This window comes from Pinus tabuliformis, chromosome 3_1 (assembly GCF_031772625.1).
Source record: "Pinus tabuliformis cultivar Carrire ecotype Pingquan chromosome 3_1, CPIR1, whole genome shotgun sequence".
Taxonomy (NCBI): Eukaryota; Viridiplantae; Streptophyta; class Pinopsida; order Pinales; family Pinaceae; genus Pinus; species Pinus tabuliformis.
Window position 1 is genome coordinate 909,662,075 of NC_142301.1, and position 19,499 is coordinate 909,681,573.

The following is a 19,499-nucleotide window of genomic DNA, read 5'->3' on the forward strand; positions in this document are numbered from 1 at the left end:
ATCTGTGCAAATTTTGTGAAGGACAATCTGGGCTACAAGAAGGCAAGGCAAATAGAATCTGCGCATTTTTTGAAATGAGCAGGTAGCCAGGGCTTGACAACAAAATTTGCGCAATTTTCTCGAGGAACAGGTCAGGTTGCATGGAGGATCAGTAGGCAGAAATTGCGTAGTTTTTTTTGGAGGAACTAACTAGGAGCCTGGCAGCAGAAACTGCACAATTCCCAAGGGGAACTAGTAGTCAACTGGTTGGGTCACTGGTAATAGAAACTAGGCAATTCCTAAGGGGAACTAGCAGCAGAAACTGTGTAATTCCCAAGGGGAACTGGGAGTCAGCTGGTCAGGTGCTTGGCAAAAGAAACTGCGCAATTCCTGGAGGGAACTAGCAGTCTCCTACTGGGAGCTACTGGCGAGAGAAACTACACTGAGGATGGGAGTCTGACTTGATAATCATCTCTGCACAATTTATGAGCTGAGCGGACTGTTGGGTAGCAAAGGGCCTACTCATGAAAAATACACAATTTTCTGGATGAGTAGCCAGTCGAATTTCGGGAGGACTGGCTAGAAAAACTACGCAATTTTCTGAGGGAGACAGGGATGGGCACTGGGTGTCTGTCTGACCTATCTGTGCAATTTTTCTAGCCAGTGGAGTAGGTAAGGTATACAGCTTCTGCGGAAATTTTGAGGGGAAATAGTCCCGAGGTGGCTACAAGGTCAAATTCTCCGATCAACCAGCTTGAAGGCCAACTAATATGCTTGCGGGTAGCGCAACTTGAAATGACTTTCTTGAGGCTTCTTTGTTGTTCTCGGTAATAGTCAATCGAGTTGATGGCGAGGTGATGGTCTGGTTATCAGAGGGGACTCTGGTCATCGAAACTTCAGCAAAATTACTAAGTGTGTGAATGAGTGAAAGACGCACATGTGATCTTTCAAACTCACACTAACGTGACTTGACGAAGAGACGACCCAAACCATCCAAACACACATGCTCAACATGACTGGCCGACGGTGTGAGTGACAAGCGCGACACTTGTGATTGATCATTGATCGACCGTGAAAACACTTGTGCGATAGTGAGTGTGACTCTGTGTGTGAGTGTGACAGATGCTTTCATAGTGAACACAACATGTACACACGAAGTGAAGACCTTGAGCATGACTAGAACATGGTCGCAAGCATGAATTTGATACCAACATGCAAAAACTTGGATGAAATGAACAAGCAAGGCAGATGCAAAGACTCACACAGGCTCACGGCGTGAACCCGAGTGTGTGCAGTCATCAAGTGAAACTCTCAATGGAGGCTCTGAAATCAGGTGCAGGCCAAAATTTTGAAGGGTCATTGTAGCCACTACAGCACCATGCAACATCCTGAGATAAGAAAGCTTCGAAATTAACAAAAATACAATCCCAACTGAAGAAAATTCATTCATTATCATCTTATGAACTGAATCCATAGTTTTCCTCCCTATGAGTAGCTCTAAAGGAACAATTTCATATTTGTACACATCATATTTCTCGTTAAGCCTAGATGTCCTTGCATATTTAGGGTAAATATAACTAACAAAACCCATAACATAGGTAGAGGTGTGGGTTTTTGCAAAAGGGATACACTTGGTAATGCTAAAATCTGAAAAATGTGATTCAAATTGTTATCTATGACAATGGTGGAAGTTTTATATCTCTATAAATAATACATGGGTTACAATCATGATGGAGATATGTTAGATGTTGTGCAGCTCCCAAAGCAATCCTTAGACGCGTGTTCTAGTCTATCTTAATCTTCTTTGAAGATCCTATACACAAGATTCATTGCTTGGATTATTGACGTAGGTCATTAGCAAACATTGACTATATATGAACTTAGAATCTTCTACTAAAGCCTATATGACTATTATACATGTAAATTTCTAGATAGGTTTTTCCATCCATTTCACTCACCATGTAAGATGTTCCATAGACTTCCATTCACCATGTAGTCATAGAACAACAAATTTCCATGTGGAGAAAGAGAATAACCATGCAAACTCACAATATTTTGATGCTTGATGCTTCCAACAATCTCAAACTTAGTTTCAAATTGGCGCAAACTTTGTGGATAGTGCGTGTATAATATTTTAACAGAAATTGGCTTCCAATTCTTGAGAACACATTTATAAACTGTGCTTGTAGCACAATAACCAATTACATATTTCTCATTCAAATTTTTTGTGATTTGCATTATGTCATCATACATGTGGAGGGCCATGTCCATGTGCAATATTACTAGCCTTGGAGAACCTGGTCAGGACATCAAAGCATTTTTTAAACAAGGGACACATATTGATGTTGATATAATTCTTAAGTCCATGATATAATCCAGAGAAATAATACCTTGACCCATTTTGTTTGTTGACCCTTTGGTAAATCGTTTAGGATGATTTGAATGGTAGAGAGCTATAATGATCAAACATACTAATAAAACTAAACCCAACAAGATGCAAACAATAGATGGTGTTGAGACTCAAGCTGTCCATTTTCAAAATCAACTTAATACTCTTAAAAATATAATTTCACAGAAACTTTTATCACAAAACATAACTAATCTATGGAATCTAAAATTTAGTTAATGTTTCACCTTTTGATTGTCTAGAGTATATCCCACAAAGTGATCCAATCCAATTTCCACAGAGACCTGGATTTCCTAAAAAATTGTTGCAATAATCAATCTCGTCAGATGAAATGCACAAATCCACTAATAACCAGAAAGAATACCAAATTTAACCCAGGAAAAAATAAATAAATAAATAAATTAAAAATAAAAATAAAAATAAAAAATTAAATAAATAAATTAAATTAAATTAAAAAAATTAAAAATAAAATAAAATAAATAATAATAATAATAATAATAATAAAATAAATAAATAAATAAAAATAAAAAATGTTTACATTATATCTACACCTTTTTGAGGTAAATCTTGTAAAGTTATTTATGACAGGAATATTACCAGACAAATTGTTGTAGGAGAGATTTATGTGAAATGATTGAAATCATTTCTAGTATAAATTAGTACACGAACTAGAAATATGAATATTATTTCCTTTGTAATTTCACAACAAAATGAACTTAGAATAGGGGATGGGATTCAGATGAATTATTATAGTGTAGTAAGGCTGAAAAAAAATGGTCAACTAGTATGACACCTCCCTTGATAAACTGTTGTTATTCAATATCTTGTATATGATCCAACTCCAGAGTTATTTTTAGAATAACTGTGAACCTATTAAATAAATTGTATTTTATAATTCATTCCAAGGAACTTACAATGAGACCAAATTCTGTAGCTATTCAAGTTCTTGAGGAATGAGACTTGATAATCGGTTAGAAGAAAGGTCTCTGAATTGAAGAGATATCACACCATGTTATTGTGTCATTAAAGTGGTAATGGGTACAGTAATTAGTGATGTGGAAGAAACACAACTATAGCACACGTTTGCAGGCTACACAAATCAAGTACAAAGGACTTACATATCCTCGATGCCTCTCAGGTTTCCAAATTCTACTGGGAGAAAACCACTCAGTTTATTTCCACTCAAATTCCTTGAATTCACAATCTAATAGAGATCACAAGGATTAATATAACATCTACCCATAGAAACTTGGTTTTTTTTATAAAAAGAAAAGAAAAAACTACATGTGAAGCTTAAAATTTTAAAAGATGCTCCAAATCCCCAATAGATCCCAGAATAGGTCCAGAAATATCATTTTTAGAGAGGTCCCTAAACATTCACATCAGATCATAGATCAATAAAAAAATATATTCTACCTTTGGTCCTTTAGAGAAATTATGTTTCTAGATGAAATTTTAATGGGGAGCCTAGGAAACTTAATCAAGACACTCAAATAACAAAAATGTAGTGTGTCTAGATTTATAATATGTCCCAGCTCCATGGAATTGCTCCCTTAAAGTTGTTGGAGGACAATTTTTTGTAAAACCCACAACAAAAATTGTTAATCACTTTGAATGTACTTTTAATAAATTCAATGGTTCATTATGTTATATAAATCGATCACATTGGTTATGGCTTACAGACACTTACAAATAAGTGAGGCTGTCAAGTTTACGAAATTCCAAAGGAACAGTTCCATTCAAATGATTTCCATGTACATTGCTACACAACAAAAGTCAAGAAAAGACACGGCCTCAATATTGTTAGACAAATAGCAAGATTATATCCCACAATTTCTCTAGTAAACTTGAAGATTATATCACTTACAAGTAATTAAGAGCAATGCATGAACTAATTTTCACTAAAATCAGACCTTCAAGATGATTTCTAGCAAGGTTCCTATCCCAACAAAATAAAACCTAGTATTGTTAAATACTTGTAGCAAAAATCCACAAAATTCAATGATTAATGTGTATTATCTAATTAGATTTGAATATGCTTCTACCATGCAAACATAAAATTACAATTCGAACAGTTGTTCCAACTTCCCTAGCTCAGGTGGAATCTTAAGCTGATTTTCATTTAGTTGCTTGCATATCCATGTATTGGTCACTACCAATGGGGATTCTCTTATCATTCAAATCCAATTTCTAATTTTTGCATTGTATACATGATGATAGATGTGATTTAAAGCTCTTACCAGTAGCTCAACTTTGTCATGTTCCCCAATTCTGGTGGAATAGATCCTATGAGATTATTATTGTGAAAATATTTGAGAATTACAAAGGAAAGAGTAACAAAATAAATTTGAAATGAATGAAAGTAATAGTCAAAATGCAGGGAACCGGAGGATATAATTCAAGCATTTAAGTATGCAAGCAACTTACAACTTTCCAGTGTAAGTCAAATTTCCTAAGATAGGAGGAATTGTTCCAGTAGGATGATTATCACTTAAATCCCTGTAACAAAGATACTAATGCATCAGTGCACTAAAGTATAGACCAAAATTGTATAGTCAAATATTTAATAAGGATCACAAAACATTGATCAATGAAATAAGGAATGTGAATTGATTCTACATAAGAAATGTATTGACAATGTCCAAAAACAATATGGGTTTTAATTGAGCTAAGATTGCATGGATTTTATGGGTAGAGGTTACACTTTTAATCAGTTGAGATCCAGCAAACACTTTACTTACAAAACAGCCAGAGCCTGCATGAGACCAATCACTTCTGGAATCCTTCCTGTCAATTTGTTTCCTTGTAGTGACCTATGGAAACCACTTCAAAATTAGGTTATGACAACAAAAGAAAAAAATTTAATGTCATTCCTTGGATGGTACATACCATGCAACTAACTAAATACTTAGCCAACCTGCATTATGTCATATCCCTCCCTATTTAACAAAAAAATTATGATACTCTCTTTCACTAGCATAATATACGATAGACAAAAGATGGATTAGTGTTGTTATAAGACACTGGAACACAACTTAGCTCTAGAAAATTTTATACTTATAGAGTAGCCACTTGTAGAAATCCAATGTTGAAGGGGATCCCTACTATGATTTGATGGTATGACAAGTCCTTGATAACAACACTAGTACAATAAGTCTTAAATATGCATCACAAAAGCCATGCATCAAAACAAATCTTAAATATGCATCACAAAAGCCATGCATCAAAACGTAGTTGTCAACCCATTTGGCCATTTATAACTCAGTTGGGAAAATAGAAAAACATACAAAATCTCAAGCTTGTATAGTTTCCAATATTATCAGGAATAGTGCCCACCAAGTTGTTGCTTCACACATCACTGCGTGACAAAGATCAAAATGTTTAAAGGTAAAAAACATTTGAGTTGCCACCAATAACCTTGTATGTAAAATCCCTTAATGTACTGCAATTGCTACACTAAGATGCAACAATTTAAATATCAATGCTCTAAAAAATATACATCTCCTCCAGAAGATACAAGTGTAGTGACTTACAAGTACCACAACCAAGTGACACATGTCAGGGGAGAGTGTTCCAACTAAGAAGTTGTTGTGCAACCCCTAGAAATTATAAAAATATGATAATTTCATATAGAAGCTCCAAATTTTGGTTTGAAAAAACAGGAAAGAACAATATTGATTAACTTGAAAGTTTCCTTCAAAACTTTAATAAGGAAAATAATGACACCTTTTGCATAACAAGGAAACATAGCCATACAATCGTAAAGGATCCAGACCCTTACAAATATTGCAAATCTTCATTCCAATAGATAAGCTTGGGAATCTCCCCACTTAATTGATTATGTGCCAAGTCCCTAGAAAAATGAAAAAGCATATAATTTAATGATGGGCTCTCTAGACTCTATATTTTCCACATCCTATAAACTTTTTCAACTAGTAAATAACTGAAAAGAGAGTAGAACCCAAACTAGCACTCCCAACTTACATAATATTTAAGTTTGGAACTTGAGACAATGTCGAAGAAATAGGTCCCATTAACTTGTTATTCTTCACAATCCTGTAAATTTGGTCTATGTGTTAAGGAAACTTCCATTCTTTTCTAATACTGGTAAAAATACATAAATGATTACAAACTTAACAAAACCCTCTACAGGAGCTAACAACCACAGGACACTACAATACTTACAGTTGTTCAAGTTGTTTCAACTTCAATATTAAAAAAGGAATGCTTTCATGTAAATCATTGCACCGAGAAGTTCTCTACAGCCAGTATGGGATAGATCTCACATAAAAACTTAAACATGTAAACGTAAATGTAAATGTAAACAATCTAGTATGGGGTAGATCTCGCATAAAAACGTAAACATGTAAATGTAAATGTAAATGTAATTGTAATGTTTAACATTTAACATTTTTAATCTAATGTCATCTCTATTTAAAAATCAATCTAATTATTAGTATGTATAAACACAATACAAATTTAAAATATAAAAAGGTTTACGAACACTCAAAAAAGATGTATGGTAAATAAATAAAAATATAAATAAACTAGAGGTATGGTAAATAAATAAAACATTTTTTTAATATTTACTCCAGAAGTATGGTAAATAAATAAAAATATAAATAAACTCAAAAAATATGTTTTATTTAGGTGAAGCCTATGGGCCAAATACCATGGGACAAATAATTATTAATACCATGGGCCAAATACCATATTTATAAAAGAGGTATGGTAAATAAATAAATATAAAAGAGGTATAAAGAGGTATGATAAATAAATAAAAATATATCAAATAGGATTAGAAATCAACATCTAATTATATACCAAGCCTATGGGCCAAATACCATGGTAAATAAAAGAGATATGATAAATAAATAAAAATATAAATAAACTAGAGGTATGGTAAATAAATAAAACATATTTTTATATTTACTCCATAAACCTCTTTATACTTACTAACACTCAAAAAATAGGTTTTATTTAGGTGACGCCTATGGGCCAAATACCATGGGCCAAATTTTATTAATACCATACAAAAAAACATTATTAACCCTAATATTAATATTAAAAGATTATTATTATTATTAAATCTAATATTCATATTAATATATTATAATATTAATATTATTAAATTTAATAACTTTGGATTAATACAATATTAAATTTGTTATATTATAATATATATTAATATATCATGATATATATTAACTCTAAATATATATGGGAGGGAAGAACAAAAACATAGAGTGATAGAGGTGGAGAGACAAGGGGAGTGACAAGGGAGAGATGGAGATAAACTTAAGGATAGGGGAGAGGAGGAATGAAGAGAGAGAGAGAGAGGGAGATGAGTGGGAGATGTAGAGAAGGGTAAGAAGGGTAAGAGAGGGAGAGGGAGACACAAAGATGGAGGGGGAGAGAGAGAAAGAGAGAGGGAGGGAGATAGTGGCAGGATTGGAGGGTAGAGAGAGAGAGAGAGAGAAAGATGGGGGAAGAGAGAGGAAGGTAGGAGAGAAAGGGAGATAGAGAGGAATTACACGAGAGGAGGAGAGAGGGAGTGACGAGAGAGAGAGAGAGAGAGAGAGAGAGAGAGAGAGAGTATGTTTAGGGGTGAGATAAAGAGACAAAGAAAGAGAGATAGAGAGAAAGGGTAGAGGAGAGAGGGATGGATATAGTAACATAGCTGGAGAGAGAGAGAGAGAGAGAGAGAGAGAGAGATGGGGGAAGAGAGAGGATTGGAGGGAAGAGAGAGAGAGATAAGACTTGAGAGAGACAAGGAGAGTGATGAGGGAAGAGATAGGACTGGAGGGAAAAGAGAGAGAGAGTGATGGGGGAAGAGAGGGAGGTAGGAGATAAAGGGAGAGAGAGGAAGTACGAGAGAGTGGACTTGAGAGAGAGGAGGAGAGAGGGAGGGAAGAAGAAATACATAGAGAGTGAGAAGTGGAGAGAGAGAGAGGGAGTGACAAGGGAGATATGGAGAGAGAGTGCGTAGGCTTGGGGGTGAGATAAAGAGACAAAGAAGGATAGGTGAAGAGAATCGGGGAGAGAAGGAGAGAGGAGAGAGGGAAGGATATAGTAACAAAGTTTGAGGGTGAAGAGAGAGAGAGAGAGATGATGTGAGAGAGTGGAGAGAGGGAGGTAAAGAGAGATGGATTTGGAAGGGAAGAAAGGGAGGTAAGAATAAAGAAATAGAGGGAGAGAGGGAGTGATAAGAAAATTGGAGAGAGAGGACAACAATAAGGAAGAGAGATAGAAGCGGGGGAGAGGGAGAGAAGGGGAAGAGAGAGAGATGGAGAGAGAGGAGGAGGGAGGAATAGGTATATATATTGGAGAAAGAGAGTGTATGTTTTGGGGGTGATATAGAGAGACAAAGGAAAATAGAGATATAGATGGAAAGTGAAGAGAGGGAAGAAGAGAGAGAGGGAAGGACAAAGAGATTGATAGATATGGAGTGAGAGAGTGTGTGTATTTGGGGGGTTGATATAGAGAGACAAAGAAGGAGAGATGGAGGGATATATATATATATATATATCTGGAGGGGGGAACAAAGGGAAGAGTATTTATTGCACTAGATGCATTTATTTCAGTTTAGATGGTGATTTCTAATCCTATTTCATTGCTAGCACTAGATGAATTGATTTTAGTGTAGATGTTGGTTTATAGACCTATTTTCTTACTTGCACTAGATGCATTGATTTGAGTGTAAACATTGATTTCTAATCGTATTTGATTTCTTGCATTATATGCATTGATTTCTGTGTAAATGTTGTTTTCTAATCTTATTTGATTTCTTAAATTAGATGCATTGATTTCAGTGTAGAAGTTGATTTCTGATTTGATGTAGTTGGATGTATGATGGTACATTAATTTTAAAGTGACTGGATTAATATTGTGCATTGATTTCAGCATAAGCATAAAAAATTATTGAAAATATACATTGATTTTTGTGTTACAGTAATTCAACCTATTAATATTGGAGAGGAAGAGAGACAAGGTATGGTGTTTACTACAATATCTTGAGCTAAAGATTTAAATGGTTTATGATTTGACCTGTCATTTGCATATAATCAATATGAAAAGACGACAAAAGTAGCAAGTGTGACAATAAGAATAGTAGAAGAAAATAGTTTGAGATTAATTACAATGAAGACTATTTGTAATTTACTATATTCTTATTATTCACATTTTCTATCATTCAACACTATTATATTGTCACTTAACATTCAAAATGTGTATTTCATCATTAAAGTTATTGACAATATTTCTCATCTCAACAAACTGAGGTAACTAAGCAAATTTAAAATTAAAATGACCAGATTAATCTGAGACATATTTAGCATATTTAAAATTATTATATTAATATTAGATAATTCTACATATTATTGATAAAATCAATCATGTGTTCGTTAGATTTTCTTTGGCTGCACACGACTGAAACCAACCTAGATCCATCTTAATTCTGGATCTATCAAGCGCCGAGAGGGATCAAATATCTCGAGATGCAAGATTTTCCTCAAGTTTTGCACTCAAAAAAGAGGTTTGCACCTCAAGATATTTGATCCCTCTCGGTGCTTGATAGATCTGGAGTTAAGATGGATCTAGGCTGGTTATAAAAGACATCTCTACAACAACATTTAAGATGAAATCAACTCAAGGAATTCTATGAAACCATTAGATTAATAACTATTTGATTTCACTAGAGAGATGTTTAGAGGAACACAATAGATTGGTCGGTCATATTATATCTCATCAAAATACATTCTTGTTTTTAGCATAATACTTGATTGTGACCCATTTATCTATAAAAATAATAATATAGTAACCTTCAACCAGAGCCTGAGTGTTGGGATATGATCAAATCTACTTAAACCAACTTGTAGTTGACTATTATTTTTGTTTGGACGTATAAACATTTGAAATGGGGCCTTCCTAGAAGAATCAGTCCATTGCATTAAGAAAGAAGCCAAACCCAGCATATCGTCACAAGATGAGAAAGAAAAACTCCCAGGATTTTCAAAGCAGAGAAATAGCCAATCTCATCAGGAATTTGGCCATAGAGACCATTTCTTTTGAGGTCACTGCATACACAACATAATAAATCAACTAAGAACACCATAAGATTATAAATACTTGCTCCATATAAATGGCATTGTAATAATCAACTTAAATGACAACCCAAACAGTTTAAAAACAAATATACATTAGACCTATGGATTCACATACATCGATTCTAGACTTTTCGGATTGCTAATGACTGGGGAGATTTCACCTCCGAGATTTCTCCTCATAATATATTTTTTTCTTTATACTTTCCATATTGTTCGATGTTAAAGTAATGAGTTAAACAAGGAGAAAGCCACATTTAAAATCAAGAGAAGTACCATAAAACTATAAGGTTTATGTTGTAGCAATTTCAAATCAGAGTCATATTTGTTTCCAAAACATCAAACAAGAGATATATATAACATCAAGTAACTCAACCATAGATGTATTTTCCTCAGTAAGAGAGACATAAAATATCTCACATGCTATTCCAATTGTTAGTAGTTACCACACCCTAAAACCTACATATGAGGCTAAAGTTCCATATCTTTAGTAATGGTGCACTCAGTAGTTACCATACATCAGTTATCATAAAATCACCTCTAGATGGTAGCCTATTCCTCCCTTCATCAATCCTTGAGAATTTTCATGTTGCACCCTAAAACCTACATATGAGGCTAAAGTTCTATATCTCTAGGAATGGTGCACTCAACTTGAGGTACCCTTCCACCTAGGTTCTTTTATTGCTTTCTATTGCCAGAATAAAAGTTGCAATAGTAATTTTCATACCAAGGCATGTTATTCTTAGTTAAGACACAAAAGAAAATGGCTTAAATGCTTGATCTGATTCGCTTCAAACATACTACAGGTAGAGTGACCAACTTTTATTTCTAGTATAGTTAGTTGGTAAAGTATTTTGCTTCTAGTCATTACATCAATCCCTCATCATTGCCATCATGGGCAATCAAAGTGTAGAAATTCCTCTAAGAGGAAATACAAAGTCATTTCCCAAGATCAACTCATAAATTAAGAAAGGATGTCATCCATGAATTCAAATTTTGCAATGGTCATTGTTTCAACATATGTATTTGACCCTTGCCAACCTTAATTTCAAATTTTGTGGTAATGGAAGTTCCAATGTTTTCTCTTTTCAACTTTGACTATGATCTAGTTTCTCAATGTCTAGCAAATATATTAGGAGGTGTGTGCCAAAAAATTTGTTCTCCTTGGTTGAAGGGAAAGTACCCCTAGGGTCCTTTGGGCTAAGACTCTACCAGACTGAAAATTGCTTATTCAAAGAAACACACACACAGCCATCATCTTTACTTTTGAGCAAATTCTAATGTTAAGGGTACGTACCTAAGGTCCTACGTTCGAGAAGGCCTTTAGGGTCCAAACCATTCTTGGAGTTCCCTTCTTCTTCCTTTGACCTGTAAGACAAACAAATCAAAGAACACAACAGTACATGTACAAATACTTATGTATAAACCATCTTTATGCTATAAAGTTAGTTATAAAAATATTTAAGTAACCACTTGCATAAGAATTCAAAACAAGAATCTCATAAGCATAAAGAAAGATTGTTTTGGGAACAAAGACGTGTTTCTTTATATAGAAAGGAAAATAAAGTACATATAACGGAAAGATATCACCTGAACACCTTCAGCAGGCTCCAAGCAAAGCTTCCTCCCGGATTCGTTCCAGCCTCAAGCCTCCAACAAGAGCTCCTTCCAAGTCTTACTCAATGATGACATAAAGGATGAATGATCACCAATACACATGGAAACAAGGGTTTCCTATGCAAAATGGGGGAAGTGCAAAAAGCACCAAGGACTTCAGACCTGGTCTATGGGGAAAATCTCAGCATAATAATCTTGCTCTTCTTTTCTCCCTCCCTTAGGCCTTCCCTTTGATGTCTTTTTATACCATCTCCAAAGTAGTTTTTTAGTTAGGAGTTGGTTGGGAACAGTTGGGCCACGGGCACTAACAGGTGATCAGCAGGTAAAACCCGCGATCTCCGCCCGAAAATAAGGAATTATCTATATTTTTAAGTGTTTTAATACATACACGCGGGTTGGGTATACACAGACCCACGTGTACACGCGTTTAACTCAGGGCAATGTCGCGTATAGGGAATAAAACATTGTTTTTTAAATTTTTGGACCAGGTCTGGAAGGAGGGGTTTCCCTAGGCCATGAGTGCAGCATCACAAACCATAAGAGTGAGATTTGGAGCTATAACAGATGCCCCCTAATGTATGAGGTCAGAAGGGGAACATGATGGCCGAAATATATTATGTAAGTACATGGAAAGGAACTCTGTCGAAAAACCAAAGAGGACTGCACCAGAATTCAGCCTGCCAAGCCACCGAAAGGAGATCAGAAAGAAACACTGTCTGAGGCGGGCATAACCATGCTCAGAAAAAGTAAAGCATGTCCGCATATCAAGTACAAGTGGATCCACTAAGTATACAAGTATAAATGACTGGAAGATACATAATGGATCATCTGATCATAATGAGTAAGTACATGTCTGAATATCACATATAAAACTGTCAATGATGCTGAAAGATGCAATGGATCACTGATATCAAAGACTGATCCCAAAAGGTACCAACTGAACATGATGGAATAGGATGGTACTACACTGCAAACTCAGGTGCCAACATATAGAATGTCGCCATGACTGACTACAACATATAAGGTGGAGTGGTATCAACTAGCAGCAACAGGAGCAACTGTCAAGTGAACCAATGAACGCTGATACAACCTGAGGTCTTCACCGACCGCCGTGGTACATTTCTACACCATGGGAATAAATGATCTGAAGTCGACCATGTGAGAAATCGTTTGATTACCGGTCATTGATGTATACCGTTAACAAACGCGAGACTACTCACCGATAATGATAATGAGCGTCAAGGTACCCAGTACAATCTAACAAGTGTGAATAGATGAGTTGAAGTCGAACACCTGTAAGAATCTATCGATCAGGAGACAATGATGGTTTCCCACTGTCGATAGCGAGGAATCTGCCACTAATGACTGCAAACCCCAAGGTACTGCCAAATGGACTCTAGATCTTTGCCCCAGAGCAATGAGTTGGAGTCGATAGGGAAAGATCCACTAGAAGGAAGGCATTAAGGCATCCTCCATCAATCTAGCGCGAGTGTAACCCGTAGGCCAATAATGTGGAAGGAATCAGACGAAAAAGATGTAGTAACCCAACCGAAGTACGTTTCCGGCGTACACAAGATGTGGCTAGCGCACGGCAGAAACCCTCTGAACCAACCAATAATGAAAGCTGACACAGAGGCGAGGTATCCACCAATAGGGTCAAATGGAAACCAAGGTACTGCACGAATCCCAATGTGTGATAATGTATGCTGATGTCGAACACAAGGGAAACCACTCAGTCAAAGACCCATGACACTGATCGATGCTGAGCACAAGGTGACCTATCAATAATGAAAATATGGCCAGGGTGCGGCTCTAGGCCTGTCCTCAGAGCAAGGTGTCGTCGTCAATAAGGACAAGACCTGCCAGCAAGAAGTCAATGGGGACCTTCTCAAACCGGCACGAGTAAAGGACCAATATAGCTGATGTGATGATAGACATGATATTGACAACCAGGGATGGCCGACTAAAAAATGAGTCAAGAGACACCGCAGAGAGGCCGACTCAGGCTAACTTCCCTTGAACAAAAGCACGACTCAATGTGACTATGTGGCAGCATATGATGACTCTGTATAAGTTCGCCATGCAGGAGGCACGAACGAACCCTCCATATGATTGGAAGAGATAACCAATCGGGGGAGAACTGACTCAATAACAAGGTTATGCCATACCTAAGTCAAACTAAATCCCACCCATGCGGAGGAGACTTTGTTTTGAGTGCTTTGTTCAAGGGCGACACGACTGACTCTAGCTGCCAACAATAAATGGAAATAATGTCCCTGTTCCCGCTCTTTTTTGGAATATTTAATTTTTTTGTCTTTTTCTGTTAAGCCGGAAAAAGAATAAAAGAATGCTATGGTACAGTGGAAAGAACGAGTGTCGGTGAAACAGATGATCTAGTTCCTGGGAAAGGAACGTTCCTATGCTCAATGCAGGGAGGTGAAAACTGGTCAGTGACACTCAGAGGTATGTTCCTTCCACGGATCAGGGTATGTCAAGCTGCAGCAGTCAAAGGTATGCAAGGTTGATTTTGCAGACGTCATGGTCAAAAGTTGGCTTAAACACGAGTCCAAGTGAATCCGGCTCTAGGCCAAAAGGTGCAAATGGTCAACATGCAATGCAGAAGTACAACTCGACACACATAGGAGCCTCTAGGGTATAAGGCTAGAACGAAGCGAAGAAGCAAAGAGGAATGAGTCTTCAACGCATAAGTCATGGCGGGACTACAGAGGACTCCCGAGCCTAGGGATGAAAAATCAGCATGAGTGCCAAGCGACAAAAAGGTACTAACTAGGGCACCCATGATAAGGTAGGCTCTACCACACAAGTCATGATACTTTTAAGCAATGAGAAGGTTCCACACCATAACTTGGTGGGGTCGATCCTAAGGCAAAATGGGAAAGGAAACTGATAAGTGCACAACGCAGGTGGACAAACCTAACCTATATGCCAATTTCGAGAACCAATACCTGTCAGAAAGGACCAACCATAAACTTCCAAAGGAGAAATCTTCCAAGTTCTGTAAACATAAATAGGAACACTAGACACGAAGTTAATACATCCCACATATAAACTTCATATAAGATCTTGTGTTATAGAATACAAAACTTGAAAATGCGTACCTCATATATACAATATGGTACAGGGAACCACACAGCCTTGCAGCTTACGCATAATAGTTCTTCTGGACAAACCCCTTGTAGGGATCGGACCAAGGAATCCTTTGGTAGTCATAACTCATGGCTTCAAAGAGTTCCTCCTGTGAAGGCAAAACAAGTTCTAAGAAATCATGAGAACTACAAGGATCAAAAGAGGGAATTAAAGGGTCCCATGTCCCTATAGGATGAATCTCTCAGTCAACTGTCGGGACCAAGTCCCAAGAAGGAGAATAATAAGTCAAAGGATCCTTCTCAGAAGCAATTGAACATTGAGGACTCAATGCCACATAATTGACCCGTGGCAGGGTAGAGTCTACTTGAACACTTGGAACAAACCAAGGGGCATTCTACAATAAAGTCGAATTAGGGTGGTGATTATCAGATGCAAGCTGATCAATAGTGACAATATTCCCGTTATGAGGAAAGCACATTACTCGAAAGAGTGAAGACACCACAGCATTCATAGCATAGACATAATCACGCCCAAGTAGCATATTAAAGTCTAAAGGGCCATCAACCACCATCATATCGATTAAGACAGTCTTCCCACCTAAAGTGATAGGCAATTGAGGAAGAACACCCATAGATTCACCAGGTCTTCTATCATAGGCTAACAACTGACTCTGAGTTGTCAACAACTTTGGGGAACCCAAAGCTTTCCAAGTCAAAGAGGATATAATACTTGCAGAGGATCCTTCATCCACCATACATCGATAGACATTTGTGGAATTCACTCTGACCTTTATTTGGAAAGGTGCAGCGGAAGGAAGACGAGGCTCAACAAGACTACCCCAATCAAAGGAAACACTCTTAGAACTTGGAGGGGGAACATTCGAAGAAACCGGAATGCCCCCTATACTAGAAGACTCTGTACTAGAGATCAAACAAACTCTTTTGTTAGGCACTTCACCCCCAAAAGAGGAGTGTAATCGGCCAGCGATTGCACTGGTTTTACCACATTTTCAACCAATGGTTGATGGGATTGATGAGAAACCATATCAGGTTTAGGAGTAGAAGTACTTTCAGACTCGGACCATATCCTTTGAACCTCTGGAATACCAGGGCATAAATGAGTAAGATGGTCTCCCTTGCATATCTTACAAGGGAACTTAGGTTTAAAACTTCTACGTCCAGGTTTCTTATCAACCTCCATTCCGCCAACACGACTAGCAGTGGTTTGCGGAGAGTCCTGAACATGACTTGCAGAGGTCGGTGACTCTTTGCTAGTATGACTTGCAGTGACTAGACTTGTGCCCCCAGCATGACTTGCAGTGGCTGAAGACTCATCTTCAACATGACTCTGTCACACAGAATCTGTCAAGGGTGCGGACACGACTGACCTTCCTAGAAGTCTAAGACATTCTAATGACAAACAAGACAAAATGGAGTGATCTTTCTCTAAATACACCTTTTACAACATGAAAACTACAAGTGTTTAGGCTTACCTTATTCCAAAACGCTGTTGTTGAAGTCCGTTCTTGACGATCCGGATGAGCTCCTCCTTCAAGTCAATTCCTGCAACCACAAACAATCAAACAATTACCAAGCACTTGCATTTCATATAATAAAACATATATTCAACATGCAGACCAAGGAACACATGAAATAACTCATTAACACAAGCTATTGAGAAAAATAAACCAGTTTGTATTAATAACGAAACAAAGAAACTCTTACAACCTGGCCTTGGTGTTGTGCAAATTCCTCCCAGGGTCCATCAAGGGTTTTCCTCTACTTTGACAAAGCTCACCCTCTCCCAAGTAGAATCAAGTGAAGACAATCTCTCCTCACAAAGGCTCTAATGGAAGACCTAAATCCTGCAGCATTTACCCAAAGAAAATGTATAGCTCCAACCTCCCTCCTTCTGGCTCAATGCCTTCATTTATAGTGCTGTAAAGAGGTTATTCAGGTCCACTATCAATGGGATCATCCCCCTCTATGGGTGGGATAGCTCCCTTATTGATGGGATAAGTTCCCCCTTAATAGAGATACATGAACCAACTGGAGGCGCATCCATTTCATCAAACCGACCTCTAGAATGTTCTAGAAGTAACCACAAGTAACTTTTTCAAGATAAAACTCGCGCATTTTGCCTTTTACAGAGGGACGCACCTGTCCTTTAACATACAGAGCGTCCATGGACGCAGATTTTGTGAACATGGTCAGCGTCCCCGCAGGTAAGGCTAGAGAGAACCTGCGACCCCAGAGATAAACATGATTTTTACAAGACTTTCTCTCTTCTTTGAGTTTGAGATGGATAACAGAGGCATGAGACTTGCCTAAGAGGGTAGCATGACTTGTTGATTGGAGCCATACTAACTGTAAGTAGTCAAGGTGACATTTTTTAGTGTAACAGATTGCCCCCTAAAGTGCGAAGCCTGGAATAGAATAGGGTTTTGTAATTCTAGGAAGGGTGAAGCGCTTTATCATTTCAAGGATTGCCTTGTGGATGGCCTGGTTGGAACCTGCAATTTTCAACACAAAATACATGGATAAGATTATATCATCACTGAGGTAGGCATTCCCATACTCAGATTCAAAACTTTAACTAATGGACTAACTATTTTGATACAGGAATGATCTTGCAGTACATCATTTTTATAGACTTTTGTAGACACAGTATGGACGCAGCCATCTGTTTATGATTAGTCTACATAGATAATGAATACAAAACTCCTCGCAGCCTGGATGGTAGAAACTAGATCCAGGGTCTTCACTTCTACTTCCCGAATTGGTACGATTCTAGCCATGTGATTAAATGATTCGATGTCGAACATGGTAGAAACCACTTGATTACCAGTCAATGATGTAAACTGTTAACAAGCGTGAGAGAAACCACCAGTAATGTCAATGGTTCTCAAAGTACCAAGCACAACCCGTGAAATGTGAATAGATGTTTTGATGTCGAACACTTCACGGAATCCTCTGATCGAAAGTCAATGATGTAAACTGACGTCAAAGGCGAGAAACCTGCCATTGATGCATGCAGACTTCAAGGTACTGTCGATTCCTAAGTCATCTTTCTAGATAATGTGTCGATGTCGATAGAAAGCGACCCGTTGCAGGCAAGCCTGCAACACGAAATCATTGTTCAAGTTGAAGAAATGTTGCTGTAAGGACTGACTCAGGGATGGTCAATGGATGACAAGTATTTTGCAGATGAAAGTTTTGCTTGCAGACCTCTTGAACACATAACGACACAACAGATGGTTTGGTGACGAATAACTCAAAGTTGATCCCTGAACCCGGTTAAAGATTTTCAAAGTGATTTAGTCAACTGTGAGGTAAAAGATTTCCCAACCAGGTGAATGAAAAGTGTCGTGTTCAAGAGCGGTAATAAAGTTTCTTCTGAGGCAAAAGGTGACAAATAGGTTCATTCTTCTCTTTTTCCCCCACCATTTCTGGCAAGTACCTCTTTATTTTTAACAAGCTTGAGGAGGATAACATATGCTTGATTATAAGCTCATCCTTCGGACGAGTCCAACCTAGTTTAAATGCGAACCCTAGGAAGGAGTGGTTCGTTCCTGTTTGTAATTGAACAGGTCCTTTACTGTAAAAGTTTAACGAGCCCAGTATAGGAGAAACTCGGCGTTTTTCAATTTTAGAGAGTCTGAAAAACCTAAGGAAACTCCACGTTGAACTTTTTCGTATATTTGTGTCCCTCAAGCCCGAAAAAGTATAAAATAATACCTGGGGGAACCGCTTGATCTTGCGACCAAGGAGTACTTTCATAATAGTATCGTTGACCTGAAAAGTAAAAAGCGATCAAAGACACGTCGTTTTATTTCCTTATCGAGTTTGAAACGACAAAAACCCGGCAATCTTTTCCTGATTTTACGGTCAGAAAAGAGCTAAAAGGGGACCGTCTTTTAATTCCGTTTTAACGAGTGAAAAAGAAACACTCGGCGATCTTTTCATGTTTTTAGGAGTCAGAAAAGGGCTTAAAAGATGACTCTGAAATTTTGTTTGTGAAAAATTACAATTTCCCTTGAAATCCCTTCGTCCTGCACAAAAGCGACACATTACTCATACCTGTTTAAAATAGGCAAAAATACATTTGAAAACATCTTTTCATGGTAAAAAATGAACTAATTCATCCAAAAAACCTATAAAAAGACCTTTTACCATGTCATTTTTACCGTTTCACTGTTGAGGTTGAAAAAGGAGCTTTTGACAAGAAACTTCCCGTGGTTGCTGCGGAAAATCTGACCGTCGGAATCGAACGCCGCTTTACCGAGG

At 37.3% G+C, this 19,499-nt stretch overlaps 1 pseudogene; it reads right to left on the minus strand.

Annotated features, from left to right (window-relative positions):
- Positions 1–1,237: 1,237 nt before the first annotated feature.
- Positions 1,238–10,699, minus strand: LOC149190596 (uncharacterized; annotated as a pseudogene).
- Positions 10,700–19,499: the final 8,800 nt, after the last annotated feature.